The 19,427-nt window shown below is 38.9% G+C and overlaps 1 protein-coding gene across 2 annotated transcripts in view; it reads left to right on the forward strand.

Annotated features, from left to right (window-relative positions):
* Positions 1 to 19,427, forward strand: part of TRIL (TLR4 interactor with leucine rich repeats) — an 87,623-nt gene that overhangs the window by 4,695 nt on the left and 63,501 nt on the right. For both annotated transcript variants that reach the window (XM_007111526.3, XM_028489946.1), the window contains exon 2: positions 11,520 to 11,625. The gene's annotated coding sequence lies outside the window, so the exon portion shown is untranslated. The remainder of the gene's footprint in view (positions 1 to 11,519; positions 11,626 to 19,427) is intronic.

Raw genomic sequence — 19,427 nt, forward strand, 5'->3', positions numbered from 1 at the left:
AGCTTTTTCATTCAGAGAGCAATTGCATTTCTTAGCTCTTGCTTTTACACAGTAGTGTAATAAAGTGAGTCCCATTGAAAGTCTGAAAAAGACCTCTGGTTCTTCCCACCACCTACCCTTTCAACTGCAAAAATCACTGAAAATGCTTAATGCCTAAATCCATGTAAAAACACTTTCAATGGAAAGTCTTTCAGTGGGAAATGAATAAATGTTATACATTGTTGTGTTCAGTTATGTCAATAAACCCACTTACTAATGGAGATGTTTTCTTGTTGGAGTTTCCAAATATTTTATACCCTTTCGTAATGGTACACTGCATTTTTCTACAGCAGTTTTCATCAATGAAAATGAAACATAAAATGGAAGTCTTTCCTCTTTCACTGTCTTTTAATTTCCATTTCCACAGTAGAGTGTGGACTTAATTTTTAAGAAATGCTGTGTGACTTTCTAGCCAACGAAACAATGAGATGACTCTAAAGGCAGGTGGTCAGCCGTGGTGTGAAAATGCTGTTAAAACACCAGTGACAGCAAAATGATGGGTCTCAGCAGGATTCAGCTGTTTAAAGGACACTGAATTAGAAGTCAAGCCCCTTGACTCTCATGGTCAATGAGAAGGAATTACCTTGAACTGGAGGCCATCTTTGCCATTACGAAGTACATGAAAAATAAAATTCCTAAAGAAAAAAGAATAAACTTTGTAAGAGGTAGGAGTGTTCAATTAAAGAGCCATTGACACAGTCTGGAATGTGTTGGGGTCATCAACTCAGCCAGTAAGATTATTGCTTTCATGAGGGCAGATCATTTTGTGATGCTGCCAGGTAATAATTAGCATGTGATCAGGCCACCTTCACTGATTTGCCAAACACCTGGTTTTCACCAGAAGTACAGTAACATGGGCAGCTACTGTATATTAAGAAAGTATTACAGTAGACACTGGATTACGTGGTATTTGTACTTAACCACTCCCCCCTTTGCCTCTGAGAGCTGGGGATAAGTGATAATGAAGCAGTCTCATGCCAGAAATGTATTCAAAATTCCAGACCATGACCCGGGATGAAGAGAGATTCCTACCCAGCCTCATATCTTCATCATCTCAGAGAATTATAACATCACTAAAGTTCAGAATGATTTTAAAGTGGTGAAAGAATTTTAAGTCGTCTGAGATTGCATTCTTTCCACTTACTTAATCTCTTTTTGCGTGCTTCTGCAGCAGTAAAATGGGAATCCTGGGTCCTGACTCCGTAGTGCAATTTTAAGGAATAAATGGGTAAAAAGCATTAGCACTGGTTACAGGGCAAGTGTTCAATAAATATTAGATATATTATTGGTAGCATGACAGTTGCATGATACATTTTAGATGTTTCACAGACAAGGCATTCTGCCCTAACCAATTAGAAGATTCATGTAATGAGATTACAGTGATTCTCCCTTCCCCTTGTTTTGTTTAATTGAGGCTCTTCTATAATTTAGTGTGGAAGGATAGCTCTTGAAATACTTTCTCATTACTTAAAAAAAAGAAGTGAATATGCTACTACTTGAGCAAACTTTCCTATGTTTAGTAAACTGTTGGCGTAAGTTAATTCATCCTTTAGATCAGAACTAAGGCTGCGTAAACGGTCTTGCTTACATAGGGCCCCTCTTTGCGTTAACTTAGTGATAACATTTCCAAGTGTCCTTTTACTCTTAGTTTACTCAGAAGGATACTTTGCACACACAAGTGCTTTTTTCCTAGGGATTTCAGGTCACTTCATCCTTCTCAATCATGTGGCAAATAGTGTTCTTTTCATTTTGCACGGGAGACTGAAGTATTTGGAGATTATACTTACTTATATTGACTACTGAAATAATTAGGAAAAAATGTAACTTCCTGAAACCTGGTTGCTTTATCTTGAGGCAGACTACCAAAATATCCCATTACATATGTTTGAGAGATTTTAAGCTCCAGGCAATGTGATTCTGTATGGACACAGAAACGTGGCTTTGTAATTTGGCTGTGAACTGGCATCGGACACTAGACAAATAAATTGTCATGTGCCAACATTGCAAGCAACAGCATCTCCTGGCTGTGTAACTTCATAACATTTCTTTCAAACTCACCAAAGTTTTATAAATGCTAGCTCTGTGCCATAGTTAATGCTGAGACAGGCAGCACTGTTGTATGTTTAGACCAGCTGTAGCCAAGTAGCAATTATTCACCTTTCCAAGTTACAGTTTTTGATGAAGTAATGCTTACCCTACAGCTGACTGTATACTTAACTCTTAGTATATGTACACTGTAGCATGTGCAGACATACTTTTAATGGTGACCACCCTCTTATTCCTTTCTTTCTCAATTGTGGTGTCTTTCTAAGGATTTTTATTTTAGGAAATTAAACTGAGTGCAAATAATAACCAACACCCATATTAGCACCACTCAATGGCAGTTAACATTTTGCAATGTTTGTTTTCAGCCTTAATAAATGTCTTTATTGACAAAACCCCTGATTTCCTTCCCCACACTCTGTCTTCTAAAGTAACTACCTCTGTGAGTTGGATATGTGTCCTTCTAACAGTCAGTTCTCCTTATTCACAGAAGTTATGTTGTATAAGGTCACAGCAAACATTGAATTAGCAAATACTGAACCATTGCTCCCAGGAGAAATTCAGGGTTAGGTTCCTATGAGCCTCTGGTCACAACATTTTCATCAACATATCAATATATACCCTTATTTTATGTGTGTTTCTGTTTAAAGACACCTTATTTAATATATATCATTAGTTTATTAACATTGAACTCATGCCCAACAGCACCATAACTTGTGCCTGAAGGAAGTGTATCTAACTTGTGTGTTTTCCCCCTAAGACACGTCACAGCCTTTCTGCACTTAGGGACACTAGCCAGCACTTTTGCACTGTGCTTGAGAGGCCTTTTAAACAGCAAAATCACCAACAAAAAGCAGGAAAATGCAAAAAATGTGGCACTAAGAAGATTCCCTTCTCTTTATGGCTAAGTAATATTCCATTATATATATATATATATATATATATATATATACCACATCTTCTTTATCCATTAATCTGTCAATGGAGACTTAGGTTGTTTCCATATCTACTGTAAATAATGCTGCCATGAATATTGGGGGTGCAGGTATCTTTTCAAGTTAGTGTTTTTGTTTTCTTTGAATAAATACCCAGAAGTGGGTAGCTGGATCATATAGTAGTTTTATTTTTAGCAATCTTTTGTCTTTTAAATGGTAACCACATCATGTGGTTGTATTGTTGATGATGGTGGCTTTGGGTGCGTGTGTTGAGGCTGGAAGTGGAAAGGATTTCTTTTAAAACAATTTTAGTTTGATATTTTCTAGTTATTCTCTCTGAAGTGTTTTGCTCCCTTGCTACATATGCAGAATCTCTATATTTCTTCTTTGGGACTGCTTATCATACATTTAAATTGTACCTATTTTTGTGTCTTTTCTTAACCTTTGCACACTTACTACTTCCCCAATTCTCAGGAAGGGCTCCACAAAGAAAAAAGGGCTAAGTACATCCCTGGGCTAAGTATATCCCTGACCCCACCTGCTCTGGAACCACTTTTCAGAAGGTGTTGACCTCTGCTTCCCATCTCTTTTGAAAGACTTTCTGACACTCTTTGTGCCAAGGAAAAGGGTGACTTGCTCTGAGAAGAATATAGTTTGCTTCTTGGAAGATCTCATTTATGTGCTCTTAGTGCCTTCACATACCTTGTTTGGTTGTGTGCTTTTTCTATTTCTATTGTGATCGCTGGACACACACACACACCAATTTCTGTATGGTTTTGCCTTGTGCTTAATTCTGCTTAGGCTGTTCTTTCTTATACCTTGTTGGTATCACTCATTATAACCATAGTACAATTATCAAGATCAGAAAATTTAACGCTAATAAAATGCTGTTGTCAAATCTACATTCCATATTCAAAATTTGTCAATTGTCATAATAATGCCCTTCTTAGGTATTATCCCCTTGGATCAATGTAGAATCATGCATTGCATTTAGTTGTCATGTTATTCTCTCTTTTTTTCTTTCTTTCCCTCTCCATTTTTCAATTATTTTTTTCTTTTTTTTTGTGGTACGCGGGTCTCTCACTGCTGCGGCCTCTCCCGTTGCGGAGCACAGGCTCCGGACACGCAGTCTCAGCGGCCATGGCTCACGGGCCCAGCCACTCTGCGGCATGTGGGATCTTCCCGGACTGGGGCACGAACCCGCATCCCCTGCACCGGCAGGCGGACCCCCAACCACTGCGCCACCAGGGAAGCCCTGTTTTTCTTTTTTTTAAAGTAAGGTTTATTGAGGTATAATTTACATAGAGTTCAGTTTACCCTTTTTGAGTGTACAGTTCCATTAGTTTTCACAAATGCATACAGTCATGTAGCTACCACCCCAATCAAGATATAAAGCATTTCCATCAACACAAAAAGTTCCTTTTTAGTTAATCTCCTTCCCCCTGACTCCAGCCATGGGCAATTACAGATTTGATTTCTGTCTCTATAGTTTTGCCTGTTCTATAATTGCATATATATGCAATCATACAGTATGTTGCATTTTGTGTCTGCCTTTCCCCCTCATCATAATGCTTTAAGATTCATCCATTTTATTGTGTGAATCAGAAGTTCATTCCTTTCCGCTGCTGAGTAGTATTCCATTGTGTGGATGTACCACACTTTGTTTATCTATTTGCCAATTAATGGATATTTGAGTTGTTTTCATTTGGTGCTGTTGTGAATAAAGCAGCTAAAACGCTTGCATACAAGTCTTTGTATGGAAATGTGTTTCATTTCTCTTTAGTAGATTCCTAGGAGTGGGATTGCTAGGATGTTTGGTAAGTGTGTGTTTAACTTTATAAGAAACTGCCAAACTGTTTTCCAAAGTTGCCCTACCATTTTGCATTCCCACCAGCAATATATGAAATTTCACATTGTTTTACACACTTGCCAGCACTTGGTTTTTCCCTGTTTCAATAAAGCCATTCTATTAGGTGTGTAGTATTATTTTATTTGGTTTAATTTGTATTTCCCTAATGACTGATTATATTGAGAATCTTTTCAGGTAAGTATTTGCCACTTGTGTATCTTTGGTAAAGTGTTTGTTCACATCTTTTGTTTTTTATTGGGTTCTTTGTATTCTTATGAGGTTATAAGAATATTTTATGTGTTTTGGATACAAGTTCCTTGTCAAATATATGTTATACAAATATTTTCTCCCAGTCTGTGGTTTACCTTTTCATTTTCCTAGCGGTGTTTTTCTTTACATTTAGGACCATAATCCATTTCAAATTGACTTTTTATATGGTGTGAGGTATGAATCCAGCAAAGTTAACTTTTTTTTTTGCATAGGTATATCTACTGGTCCAGCAACTTTTGTTGAAGAAACAATACTTTTTCTATTGAAAAATCTCTGCAACTTTGTTGAAAACAATCTATTGACCCTATGTGTGGGTTTTTTTCTTGAAACTCTATTCTGATCCATTGATCTGTATGTCTGTCTTTATGCCAATACCAGATTTTCTCGAAATCAAGTTGTGTGAATCATCCAAATTTTCTCCTTTATCAAAGTTGATTTTGGCTGTTTAGCTTTTTTAATTTTCCATAAAAATTTTAGAATCAGCTTGTTATTGCAACCAAAAAAAGTTATAAAGCCTGGTGGGATTTTGATTTGGATTGCCTTAAATTTATAGATCAGCTGGTGATAATTGACATCTTAATACTGACTCTTGGTCTGTGAATACAGTACATCTCTCAACTCATTTCATTCTTTTAAATTTGTCTAACAAATGTTTTATAATTTCAGCCTGCAAACCTTGCACCTATATTGTCAGCTCTACCTCTAAGTATTTCACATTTTTGATACTTTTGTAAATGGTACTTTTTAAAAACTTCAATTCCCAGGTGTCCATTTCTAGCATATAGAAATAAAATTGGTTTTTAAACATTGACCACATATCTTGTGAACTTGCTAAACTTACTTAGTTCTAATAGCTTTTTAGTAGGTTCTTTTGGATATTTTATGTAGTCGTCATATTATCTGTAATAAAGGATAGTTTTACTTTTGCCTTTTATAACTTTCTCTTGCCTTATTGTGCTGTTTAGAAACAGCAACCCAATGTTGAATAGAGGTGGTGAGATAAAGTTTTCTTGACTCATTGCTAATCTTAGGGAGAAAACAGTCAATCATTGACATTAAGTATGATGTCAGCTCAAGATTTTATATATCAACAGATTCCCTTTATCAGAATGAGGAAGTTAGTTTGCTGAGAGTTTTTATCATGAAAGTATGTTGAGTTTTGTCAGTTGCTTTTTCTCCGTTATTGAAATGACCATATTATTTTCCTTTTTAGTTTGTGGATATGGTGAATTAACATTGATTGATATTTGAGTGTTGAACCAATCACAGATTTCTAGGATGAATCCCACTTAGTCATGATATGTTATCATTTTTATGTATTGCTAGTTTCAACTTCTCCATATTTTGTGAAGAAGAATTTTTTCATTTATGTTCATAATGAATATTTGTCTCTAGTTTTCTTTTCTTGTAATGTCTATGTCTGGTTTTGGTGCCAGAGCAATGCTAGCTCCATAAAGTGAGCACTGTTTCTTCCATTTCTATATTCTGGAAGAGCTTGTGTAGAATATGCATTATTTCCTCTTTAAATGTTGGTGGTTCACTTCTTTGCCTGAAGTTTTCTTTGTGGGAAGGTTTTTAACTACGAATTAAATTTCTTAAATAGATACAGGACTCTTCAGATTATCTAATATTATTGAATAAGCTTTGGTAATTTATGTCTTTCAAGGAATTTGCCCATCTCATCAAAATTATCCAATTTATTGGCATAAAGCTGTTTAGACTATTCTCTTATTATTCGTTTAATATCAGTAGGATCTATAGTGATGTCCCATATTTCATTTTGTATATTGGAAATTTGTGTCTTCTCTCTTCTTTTCGGTTTGGCTAAAGGTTTGTCAATTTTATTGATCTTTACAAAGAGTCAGCTTTTGATGTCATTGACTTTATTGATGTCATTGACTATTGTTTTTCAATTTTATTGATTTATGCTCTTATCTTCATCATCATTCTCAACTTTCTCCTTGCTTTGATCCCTTCTTTTTCTAGTTTCTTAATGTAAAAACTTTAGATCATTGTGACCTTTTTTGTTCTACTAATATAGTCATTTAGTACTATAAAGTCTATCAATTTCCCCACAAATTTTGTTATGTTGTATTTCAATTTTGATTCAACTGAAAATATTTTCTGATTTTCGTTATGGTTTCTCCTGAGAAGTGTGTTGTTTAATTTCCAAATATTTGGAGATTTTCCAGATATCATTCTGTTGTTGATTTCTAGTTTGATTCCTTCGTGGTCAGAGATTTCAATTCTTTTACACTTGTCAAAATTTGTTTTATGGCCCAGAATATTTTCTATATTGATAAACGTTCCATGTGCACATGAAAAGAATATATATTCTGCTATTTTATGTAAAGTATCTAATAAATGTAAAGTAAATACGGCTGGTTGATAGTATTGTTCAGCTCTTCTATTTTGGTGCTGATTCTTTTGTCTATCTGCTGTATTACTGAGAAAGAAATGTTGAAGTCTCCAGTATAATGTGGATTTGTCTGTTTCTCCTTTCAGTTATCTCAATTGTTTTTGTGTATTTTGAAGCTCTATTTTGGATTGTTTTATCTTATTATCTAACAGACCCTTTGCATTATGTAATGTCTCTCTTTCTCCTTGCTAAAAATATAGCCTGTTCAGTTTTCTTTGGGGGAAATTATATACATGTTTATATAAAATAATATATGTACTTATATATAACATTATATATGTTATAATACATACATATATTCTCATTTAAAAATATCATTTCTGGTGCTCTATAATTATGAGAGTAAGTCCCAGTTTCCTTCTACCTGAAGAACTTCCCTTAACATTTCTTGTAGTTCTGTTGGCAATGAATTATCTTGTCTTTTGTTTTCAGAAAATGTCTTTATTTTCTGAGATATTTCTTTGGGGGTGTAGAGGTTTCTTCATTGACTTTTTTTTCTTTCAGTACTTTAGAAATGTTTCTCTATTGTCTTCTAGCTTGCTTAGCTTTTGGCAAGGGGTCTGCTCTAATTACATTGGTTTCTCTATATAATGTCTGTCTTTGTTCTAGCTGCATTCAAGATTTTTCTCTTTAAATTGTCTTTCAGCAGTTTGCTTGTGATGTGTCCATGTGTTTTAAACATTGTTCAAACTGCTTAGGTCTCTTTGAGCTTCTTGCATCTGTGGTTGTCTTTCAGTAGTTTTAGGAAATTCTTAGCCATTGGAAATAGTTTTTCAAATATTTCTTCTGCTCTGGTTTCCTTCTCTCTTTTACCTGGAAATCTAATTACGTGTATGTTAGACCACTTGTTATTGTCCTATGTACCTCTTGGATATTCTGTACTCCTTTTTCTTTTACACGTTTAAAATCTTTGTAATTCAGTTTAGATAATCTCTATTGGCCTATCCTTAAGTTTACTAATCTTTTTCCAACTGGTTCTAGTCTGCTAATTAGCCCTTCAAGGAATTACTCATCCCTGATACCTTTTTTTTTTCCTAGCATTTTTTTTGTTTCTTTTTTTTTTTTTTAATAAATGCTTTTAAAAATTAATTAATTAATGTATGTATGTATGCATTTTTGTCTGCACTGGGTCTTCATTGATGCACACGGGCTTTCTCTAGTTGCGGTGAGTGGGGCTACTCTTCACTGTGGTGTGCAGACTTCTCATTGCAGTGGCTTCTCTTGTTGCAGAGCATGGGCTCTAGGGCATGTGGGCTTCAGTAGTTGTGGCACATGGGCTTAGTTGCTCCATGGCATGTGGGATCTTCCCGGACCAGGGCTCGAACCCGTGTCTCCTGCATTGGCAGGCAGATTCTTACCCACTGCGCCACCAGGGAAGCCCTGGCTTCTTTTTAAAAATGTTCCTCTCTGTTGAAATTCCATATCTGTTCATGCATGTTGTGTAACTTTCCACTAGATCTTTTAATATGTTAATTCTTAGTTGTAGTAAAGTCTCTGTCTAATAGTTTCAACATCTAGGCATCTGAGTCTAGTTTTATTGATTGCTTTATATTTAAACAATAGGCTGTTTTGTCATGCTTTTTTCTTCTGAGCTTTATAAGTCTTATAAATGAATGCTAGACATCGTGTCAGAAGAATAGGCAAGACCGAGACAAATAGTATTTATGCCCAGAAGTGGATACAACTCTTCTTCTGTTAGGCTGTACCAGTGAGGAATTGAATCAAGTAAGTCAGTACTTGAGCTGAGTTTGGATTTTCTTGTTGCTATTAGTGTACCACAGACTTCAAATTTATTCAGTCATATGTGGATTTGTCAAACGGCATGTTTAACCTTGATTTTTTAAATTGTTTATTTTCAGAAGCATTTATTATGTGTAGTAAATAAGAAATTTCCTTGATTTGACAGAGTGTGTTTTTGGAGATTTTATACACCTGGATGTTCTTAAGTTAAGTTTGTGTAATAATTTATGTTAATATAATGCAAATTAGCACCCAGGAATATGTTTTATTTTTACTTAACTCTTAACCCCCCAACATTATATAAAACATGGAGACTCCTTTCCAAATAAGATTAATGTGAGATTTCTTTTGTAATGAACAGCTCTATGAATTGGATTACATGCAGGTAGCATCTGAAAGAGTTCAAGTGAAGGAGAGTGAAGAGTTGTGTACTTTTTAAAGCCCTATGTTTGGGGTTTTCAGTGTCAACTTGAGAACATCATCAATCATGGTATCATGAATTCTCAATTAGACATTTTACTATATACTTCATTTGCTTAGGAAGAAGCCCTGTCTTGTAAAAGCCAATGCCTTTCTATTGTTCACATTGAACTCTAAACAAATACTTAACCTAAAACCAAACTGGTGGAGGAGGAACACAAAGAATTATATACAGTAGGATTCTTGTTTAGTGGAATAATCCACAGATGCCCCACTCCTGGCAAGGATTGTGCAAACCTGATACTGTGTAATAATCACCAGATCTCAAAATTTTAGATAGACAAAAAATAGCTCATTATCACAGAGAAAAAAAAATACTTAGTTTTAATATTGCCTATTATTATTATATTTTATTTTATTTTTTTGTGGTACGCGGGCCTCTCACCGCTGTGGCCTCCCCCGCTGCGGAGCACAGGCTCCGGACGCGCAGGCTTAGCGGCCATGGCTCACGGGCCCAGCCGCTCCGCGGCACGCGGGATCCCCCCGGACCGGGGCACGAACCCGCGCCCCCCGCATCAGCAGGCGGACTCTCAACCACTGCGCCACCAGGGAAGCCCCAATATTGCCTATTATTAACTGGCAACGTGGAATATCTTACAGAAGGGAGCTGCTCTATTTGAGATTTTTATCTTTTTTTTTTAACATTGCCAAAGCTTTATTTATTTAGTAAATTTTCACAATATTTTTTTTCCAAAGTGCTAGATAGTAACAGCAACTAGGCAAGATCCAAAACACGCTTAGTCTTCCGTCTTCAGTTATTTTCACTGAGCTCTTCTCTAAGAGCTAACTCCAGTATCCAGCAGCTGTCTGGTTTAAGATGCAATGCACTCTCCTTTTTCCTTCCAGACTCTCCTGTCTAAATCTTTTTTTTTTTTGACATCTTTATTGGAGTATAATCGCTTTACAATGGTGTGTTAGTTTCTGCTTTATAACAAAGTGAATCAGCTATACATATACATATATCCCCTCCCTCTTGCATCTGCCTCCCACCCTCCCTATCCCACCCCTCTAGGTGGTCACAAAGCACCAAGCTGATCTCCCTGTGCTATATGGTTTTATATCTGTATTATTTCCTGTATGTAAAGATTTAAAGTGAGTGTTGCATAAAGTGAGTATGTAAGACTCAAGTATTGACTATTTGGGGACAGAGGGCATTTAGTTTTGTTTCAGGCACTATTTTAAGAGCTTTCCCTACGCTGATTCATTCAGTCCTCACAGTAACTCTCTGAGCTAGGTACCATTACTATCATCTCATTAGAGATGAAGAGATGGAGGCACAGAGAAGTTATATATTCAGACCAAGATCCCTAAAGTGGGGAGGTGTTTGAGTCTTGATTGGAAGCCAGGCTGGCTCAAGTCCTAGCTGTCAATCCTGACACTCTGGGGCCTTGCATACACACAGGACAACTGATAAAACATCAGGGATTGTTCTTAAGGTTCCCTGCAAACATTTCTTTTTTTCCCTAATACAGCACTTTAAAAATCATCTGTAAGTAGTTTGGCCTTTATTTGTGCCTATTTTTCTCAATCTGTACTATACGTCAGGGACAATACCCAGAGTTACATTATTCATCTGTAAATATTTAATGAGAGACATGTAGTCCATCTCACAGCCACAAACGCTTCCTTCTGTCTTGACATGGATGGGTCACTGTCTTATGCTGTGAGGTTAGTCCTTTCCACTGGTTTGTGAGCTCCCTTAGGACAAAAATCCCATCTTGCATTTCTCTTTGTGTCTCCACAGAGCCTGGCGAGCTTAAAGTAGAGTTCCTGGCTACCTGCTTATTAATGAGTGCTGCAAGGCAGCTATTCAACCTTTCCCACTGAGACACACATGCCAGACTGTTCACGTAAGTCATATATACTCGTGTATCAGGGCAAGTCATTTAATAGCTGTAATTCCATCCAAATGTCCATTTATATAGCCATGGTTGAAAACTGATGGGTGCTGTAAGTTGGTATATTTGACTTGAGGTACCATATGATTCTACTTTTTCTACCTTTAATATAGGAACATAGTTCTCAAAAAGCGAACATTTGGGAAATTTAACATACATTTCTTCCCTTTGTGTACTATGTACAGATTTCATGTTGCTTAGAATAAATCTGGAATTGTGTCTTATTTATGTTGGTATTCCTATCATCTAACATGGTGCATTTCACATAGTAGTTTCTCAATAAAAGCTGGTGGATTTTTTTTTTTTTTTTTAAGCATTAGTCCTATTAGAAGAGAGTTAGGCTAGGAGGAATTTTCCATTGAAGATCTTTTGGATATACTGAAGTCTGAGTTTTTACTTTCTAAAATGTGGAACAATATTTTTGTCAACACACTGATGTTATTTTCCATCTAGTCCCTGTTTTTTAGTAACTTCTTCCCCCACAAAATCATGACTAAGACTTTTTAAAAACTCCAAAGCAAAACAATCATGTATGAATTTCTTTGTGCACCAGAAAGACACAATAAGACAAGTGTTTTTGTGAGATAAGGGACATTTCAGCGATATGGTGAAGCATGAATTGATGTATAGGCAACCAGTCTCACCAGGTAAATGATTATCTGCAGTTGCCAGAGTGAGCAGCTTCCATGGCTGATGAAGCTGCTGACCTTGGCATATTTATCATCATTACCCCAGGGGACAGAAACCAGTATCTGTATTCTTGTGAATACGCATCCATAAAAGGAGACACAAGCTAGTGGAAAAGAATTTGTGTGTATAGGTGGTGTGTGTGTGTGTGTGTGTGTGTTGGTAAGAGAGAGGGGGGTGGGGAGCTAGAGATGGTTTCTTACATTTTCTTTCCTCTTTTAACTTTTTTCTATTTTTAGTGAAAAGAGAGGATGACATCAGTCTCTCATCTGCAAGCTCAGATTTATAATAGCTACTCCAGTTTGCAAGAGTTCTAGGGGCATAGTTTTCCCTTATAAGGGAGCTGAATAAGGCTGCAAACCATGGATAATCTGTGTTATCATCTCTCAGGCTATGATTGCCATCTGATGAGGGGAGGCCAGGGGTGAGGGATGTGACCTTGGATGATGCTGGTGCTGTCTCCCCCCAACCCCCTACACCAGCATGGTATTAACTGCTTCCTGGCCTGGAGTTTAGAGGCAAACTTTGGGACCTGAGTTCACAGACATCACCAAGCCTGTTCCATGAAGCTGTCGTGGAGCAGGGGGTGTGGGTAGCAGGGCGCTAGGTGCTCAGGTCACAGTGGTCCTGGAACAAGGTTAAGGAGATAAAAGAGGCTTTATTTCCGGAACAAAGTGGTTGCCATGTGTTTTGGTTTGCTAGGGCTGCTGTAACAAAGTACCATGGACTGGCTGGCTTAAACAACAAAGGTGTCTTTTCTCATAGTTCTGGAGACTATAAGTCCAAGATCAGGGTGTCAGCAGGGTTGATTCCTTCTGAGGGCTGTGGGGAAAATCAGCTCCACACCTGTCTCCTAGCTGCTCATGGTTTTAGGGCAATCTTGGGTTTTCCTTAGCTTGTAGATGCATCAGGCTGATCTCTGCCTTAATCTTCGTGTGACATTCCTGCCTGTGTCTAAATTTCCCCCGTTTATGAGGACACCAGTCATATTGAAGTAAAAGCCTACCCTACTTCCATATGACCTCATCTTAACAGTAATTACAACTGCGATGACCCAATTTCCAGGTGACGTCTCGTTCTAAGGTACTGGGGGTTAGGAGTTCAACATCTGAATTTTGGGGTCAAGGGGGAGATACAGCTCAGCCCCTAGCAGAATTCAACGTGTTGATGGTTGATTTAGTTGGGAGTATTTTCTTGGTTATTACTTAAAGGATATAGGGAAGGGGCATGGAAACGGGATTAAATGGTGGAGCAGTTGCTTTTTCTCTTCTGACAAAGAACCAGGACCTGGGAGACTGAAGCCTGTGGGGAGAAGTAGTAGGAGTCCCTAATTGTGCATCAGGATAGTCATGTTTTTGAGGACACAGGCGGTATCTGAGTTGAAATATGATCTGTGGGTCAGAGCACCTAAGTCCCCATAGCTTTTGCAAACTCCCAGTGGTGTGTATTTCAGCCACCCAGACAAAATTACCCAAAGTCTTTGCCTGATGCCTTCATAAATTTGGTGGTGCTCACCTGAGGGGCCTTTCTCCTTTCCTGGGCTCTCAAATATAGTGGGAACTATTTGAGAAGGAGCAGGTCCATCAGAACAGTCCTATCCTTTCAGCCACTTTTTTCCCTGGTAGTACCGTGTTTTCAAGATAAGTGATCTATTTCCTTAACAAATGCCAAGGTAGAATGATGTTTCACTAAGACTGGGCGCCAGATGCTTTGTGAGATATCTTGTATGCATTATGTCAGTCCTCAGAGAAGCCAATAATATGATTATTCCCATTTTCCAGATGAAGCAATCAAGCCTTAGAGTTCAGCGACTTGCCCAGGGGCTTATAGGCATCAAGCAGCAGTTGATTTCTGTCTGTACTCATTGCACTCCGCCTCCCTGCTGCCCTAAGTTTTTGAAGGTAAATCTTTGAAAGACGTGGATTTTTAAAAAACAAATCTTAAATATCACATTGAGATAAGAATTCTTTTTTTTTTTCCTTTGAGCATCCTGTGTAAAATGAGAAGACTGGATTTATGTAGATGATCACCATGTGTCCATGTAGCCCTAAAATGCATCTAAAGTTATGGTTTTTATTTTCCTGTTTTGGATATAAAAAGGAGAGGATGTAGGCTGTCGATCTGCTTTTTTTTGTGAGATGGAATTTCAACATCTTCTTGTGGAATTTCCTGGTTCTCAACCAAGTATGTAGATCCCGCCTCTCAGAAGCTCATGTATTTTGGACTGCAGTGGGGTAATAATCTGGTTATCTGGGGGGTCTGGTCTTTGGAGCCTCCTATTTTTCTTTTCTTCTGTCCTACTGTTCCCGCAGATGTTCAGAGCTGACCACATGCAGCCTCCCTGGCACCCAGCAGTAACCAGTCTCCCTGGCCAGGGAAACATGCCCGCCTTTCTATGCTGAGATCAGTTCCCACTCTGGGCACATCTCCTGTGGGCCAACCAACAGGCTTTGACTGATTTAGTTCAGGAAGACTCGCTTGTTTGTGGATATGGTAATGACGCCAGTAAAATTCAATTACTGGATCCCAGAGGACTGTAGCAAGCAATAATAAATTAGGAAACATGAGCTTTGGAGTATCTGAACTGAAATTATAATGGGGCTATTGAAAAACAAACAAACAAAAATCCTAAGCATTCATTTAATAATAGATGCTGCTTCTTCCCCCACCAAAAATTAGTTCATCAACTAACCCTTTGTTCTTGTCACAAGGAATATGCCTGAGACACAGCCAAGAACATTTTGTCTTAATTACTTGGTATTGTTGTCGCCCCCAGAGCACACCTGGCTTGGGGGGTAATTGGTACACTGGGAGGAAGCAGCCGCCTGGAGGGGCCTCCCAAGGCCACGGCACTAATCCATGCCGGGCTCACAGATGCTCGCTGCCCATGGCCTTGGGTTTCAGGTTGCCATCCTGGGCTGAGGTTTGAATGGAGGTTGTAACCTCAGAAGGTCGGGCTAGCACTTAACCACTGACATCCATCAAGAATGTCAAGGCTCGCATTGTCTCATTAATTTGAACCAGCTTTCCTGCCCTCAGATCCTTTTTCATTCCTATCCTTTCCACTCTGTCTTTCTTCCTTTGTGAGCAGTTTATAGCCTGTCCTGTTTGTGCCTTCCGCCTGTGAGTTGTGGCCTGAAAGGCCACTCCTGGGGAAAAGGCACCTTTTCCCTCCGCCACGCCATAAGTGGAACTTACAGAATTGGCTGATGTTTCTGCTCCAGTATGAGTTTCAAGCGTGTGAAGTGAGAAAAAACATTGCAGACAGTCTGGATATCTCTGTTTTGCAGATAATCTTAAAGTTAAAATGGTTTGTCATTGCTATCTTCCTTCACTTTATTTCCTTTCTCATCCAGATCCCAACATCCTAGCGTGCAGCACAGAACTGATGAACAGAGGAGGTATGAAAAAGAGGGCAAAGGTGCTAGCAAAAATTTCTGACTTAGCAGCACAACATTTTCACCTGCGGTAAATGTCTTTTGAGGCATCTACTGAGACCAAGCCCCTTTCTTGGAGAGTTGGTCCTGACCTCCCATACCACGTGAAGGACTGTGAGTGTGGATCATGCTTAATTTATGAGACCCCACAAGGCTGGTCAACTCGTGACCCAAGCTGAGCACAGTAGACTCTTGCTCCAGGAACCGGAAAGTGGGCTGGTTGTTTGGTTGGGCTGGAGCTTGGAGAAGGCAGAGCTCTGGAGTTTGGGGCCACCATTTTCAGCCATGTGCCCAGAGAGGTAGAAAGTGAGGGGGTGGAGGAATTTTGCCATGAATCAGAGATGGTGAGGGAAGCAGATACCAGAGACTGCCCATCCCTGGAGAGCCGGGCGAGTCACTTCCTTGATTCGGAGTGACTATCCACTTCCTATTTTCGACCCTTGTGAAGCCTGATTGCCCTTCATTGGGAACCCTTAGGGTCTCCCAGTAAAGTCTCCCTTTTTGCTTTGGCTGCTCTCAATAGGTTAGAGTGTGTGTGTGTGTGTGTGTGTGTGTGTGTGTGTGTGTGTAAACTACAACATTACCATCTAACATTTCCTTGGGCTTAGATGGCATCTGAGAACAGTGTCATGAATGGCTATCTATCATGAGACTTGGAATATGGTAGGTAGGCCCCATTACGTATGTGTTGAAAGGATGGTTAGAATAGCCCCGGCATCGAGGGCGGTCTTACTGTAGAAGGGGAAACCTTCTATAAAGGATGACCCTCCATTTCCCTTTTGGTCTCCCCCCAGATCTTGCACGCGTCCTCTCTATAATACCTTGTGCCAGGTGCTGCCTCTTTTTTAAAAAACATTTTTTATTTAAAAAACTTTTTTATTGACGCCTAGTTGATTTACAATGTTGTATCAATTTCTGCTTTACAGCAAAGTGATTCAGATATATATATATATTTAATATTCTTTTACATTGTGGTTTATCTAAGGATATTGAATATAGTCCCTGTGCTATGTAGTAGGGCCTTGTTGTTTTTGGATATTACCTCTTAAGCTTCAAATCTTCATTACCTCTTCATCTCATTTGCTTCTTGGCCAATGCCTGCGACATGTCCCTCTTCTCAGCACCATGAAAGTTTTTTTCTAAGATGTGCAGACATGATAAAAATTTAATGTATTATTTTATCAGGGGTGAGAGAACCAGCATTTTGTGGCACGCTATCTTAGGGCTTGTGTCAATTAGGGGGCGATTCTTTCCATCACAAAGAGACCAGAAGTTTCAGGACATCCAGAGACAAAAAGCAGCCAAAGGATTTTACTGTCTTTTTATTTCCCATGAAATATAGCGCTAAGCAGTGTTCATATTTTACCCACACTGCTTCTTGGCCTCTGTCAAAGGAGGGATTTCCTCCAGTGCCCCAGCTGTTCTGGGGCCTGCACTGGGGTGGCCGGTGGGGAAGGAGGACACACAGAGGGCTCTGCTCCTGCCACAGCTGTGCTTGTGCAAGCGACCTTCCCTCAGGGCAAAAGCCTGTGGAAATGTCCAGTCTGACTCTCTTGTCATTTGGCACGATGAAAGCCAACTGTCTCTCTATTGTCTACCAGAAAATGAACGAGCAAGCACAATCTCTAAATAAAGGGACACTTGAAGAGATTATACCCCCTATTTTCTTGGTGTTAGTTATCTTCTGGAAAAAAGGCATGGGTCTTGGTGTAACTTGTTTAAAGAACTATGGTCACAGTTCATTAACCTCACGTTCTCCTTAGAAGGAGAAATCAGAATACAAGGTGTTTGTGCCAATTATAACTCATGGCGTGTCAAGCCCTGTGCTAGGTGTTTTTGTAGGTACTTCATTTAAATGTTACTACAGTAAGGCCCTATTACTACTGATTTTCTAAGACGTTAAGTCAGTGCTTAAAAGGTCGCATAGCTGGTAAGTAAAAAAATCTGGTAAGAAAAGGCCACACAGCTGGAGTGTGGCCCCAAGTTTGCCTGACTCTTAAAACTATACTAGTTCCACTGCACTCTCATGCCGTATCTCCCGAATTTGTCTGCTAAGACTTCTCAGCGTGAGTGCTTGTTGAAAATCCCATCCTGATATACGTGTATGTATAACTGATTCACCTTGCTGTACAGCAGAAAGTAACAACATTGTAAATCAGCTATATTCCAATAAAAATAAAAAAAAAAATCCAATCCTGGGACCCACTACAGATCGAATAAATCAGAATCGTCTAGAAATGGGTATAGGAATTCATCCCAGGTGAAGCTTATCAGGCAAGTTAGATAAATGCTGCTGTCATGCCTTAAATGCTTTTTTTTTTCCTTTTTAATCCAGTAATTCTTGACTGGGTGTGTGCTACAAAAGTCTTTTCTCTTTTTAATAAGCTTTTTATCTTGGAATAATTTTAGATTTACATATAAGTTGCAAAGGTCCTACAGAGAGGTCCCATATACGTTCTCCAACCTATTGCCCTCTGATGTTATGAACTTACACAACCATGATACATCTGTCAAAACTGAGAAACTAACACTGATCAGTTATTATGAACTGTATGAGGCCACCACTTACCCTGGACACAATAACAGAGAAGGAAAGGGCAAGACAGGACAGCCTGTAGTTCCTTTTTCTTTCCTTAATTCTCAGTAAGCAAAAGACAGAGAGCGTTGGTAGAAGGTCTGTGATCAAGAAGCGATTTGAGTTCATTTTGTGCAACATTTCCACCATTCTGGTAAGAATGAAATACATATGCATGCATGAGCTATGAAACGGAAGCTGTGTAATTTTGATGGTTTCATGTATGAGTTAAATGCACTTCTATTTGCCTTTAAAACTAGCATTGCATTGTGTAAAGATGAACAGTGAAATTCACATGAACACTTTAAATTTTTAAGTTTTCTTTACTTAGCATGACATTAAATAGCAAGTTAAAAATACCATAACAAGTTGAGGTAGAGACTAGAGAAGAAGGAAAACAAAATTATATTTTAGTTCAACTGCACTTTTCCCCTACTTTTTGGACAAAGGGCCCCATATTTCACTTTGCACTGGGTCCAACAAAATATGTAGCCAGTCCTGTTGACCCCTAGTCAAGAGCCATTGCCTTAACTTAATGAAGTCACCAGTGGTGGTGGTGGTGGTGGTAACCAGGCAGATGTGTGGAAAGATGGCGGGGACAGAGAACTTTCTGCCATCCTAGGCGATTACAGCCATGGAGGGGGCTTATGTTAACCAGCCCTGCCTGCCCAGATGGCAGCAGGCCTCTCAGGGTGATTCCTCTGCTTTGAGCACTCCTGCACATGGCCCAGGGGCAGGAGGATTCCTGCTGCATCTTCTCAGTGGCCAAGTGCTTTTCGATGCAGAACGTGTAACAGCAAATGCCACATCAGGAAGCGATTAGACCTTTGACCTGCCCCAGGCATGTGGCTTTTGCATGGACCACTCGCTATTATACTGCCTAATTATTTCTGTGCTCCAGTGGGCAGTTTTTCTTGTTTAGCTTGAATATTAAATCAAAGAAATATCTTCTGCATCTACCAAACCTGCTATAACTCATTCACCACGGAACGGGGTGTTTGTGTGAAGAGGCAGCACAGTGGGTTCGGGACATCAGCTTTAATTTATATGTGAAA

This window comes from Physeter macrocephalus, chromosome 5, assembly GCF_002837175.3.
Source record: "Physeter macrocephalus isolate SW-GA chromosome 5, ASM283717v5, whole genome shotgun sequence".
Classification (NCBI taxonomy): domain Eukaryota; kingdom Metazoa; phylum Chordata; class Mammalia; order Artiodactyla; family Physeteridae; genus Physeter; species Physeter macrocephalus.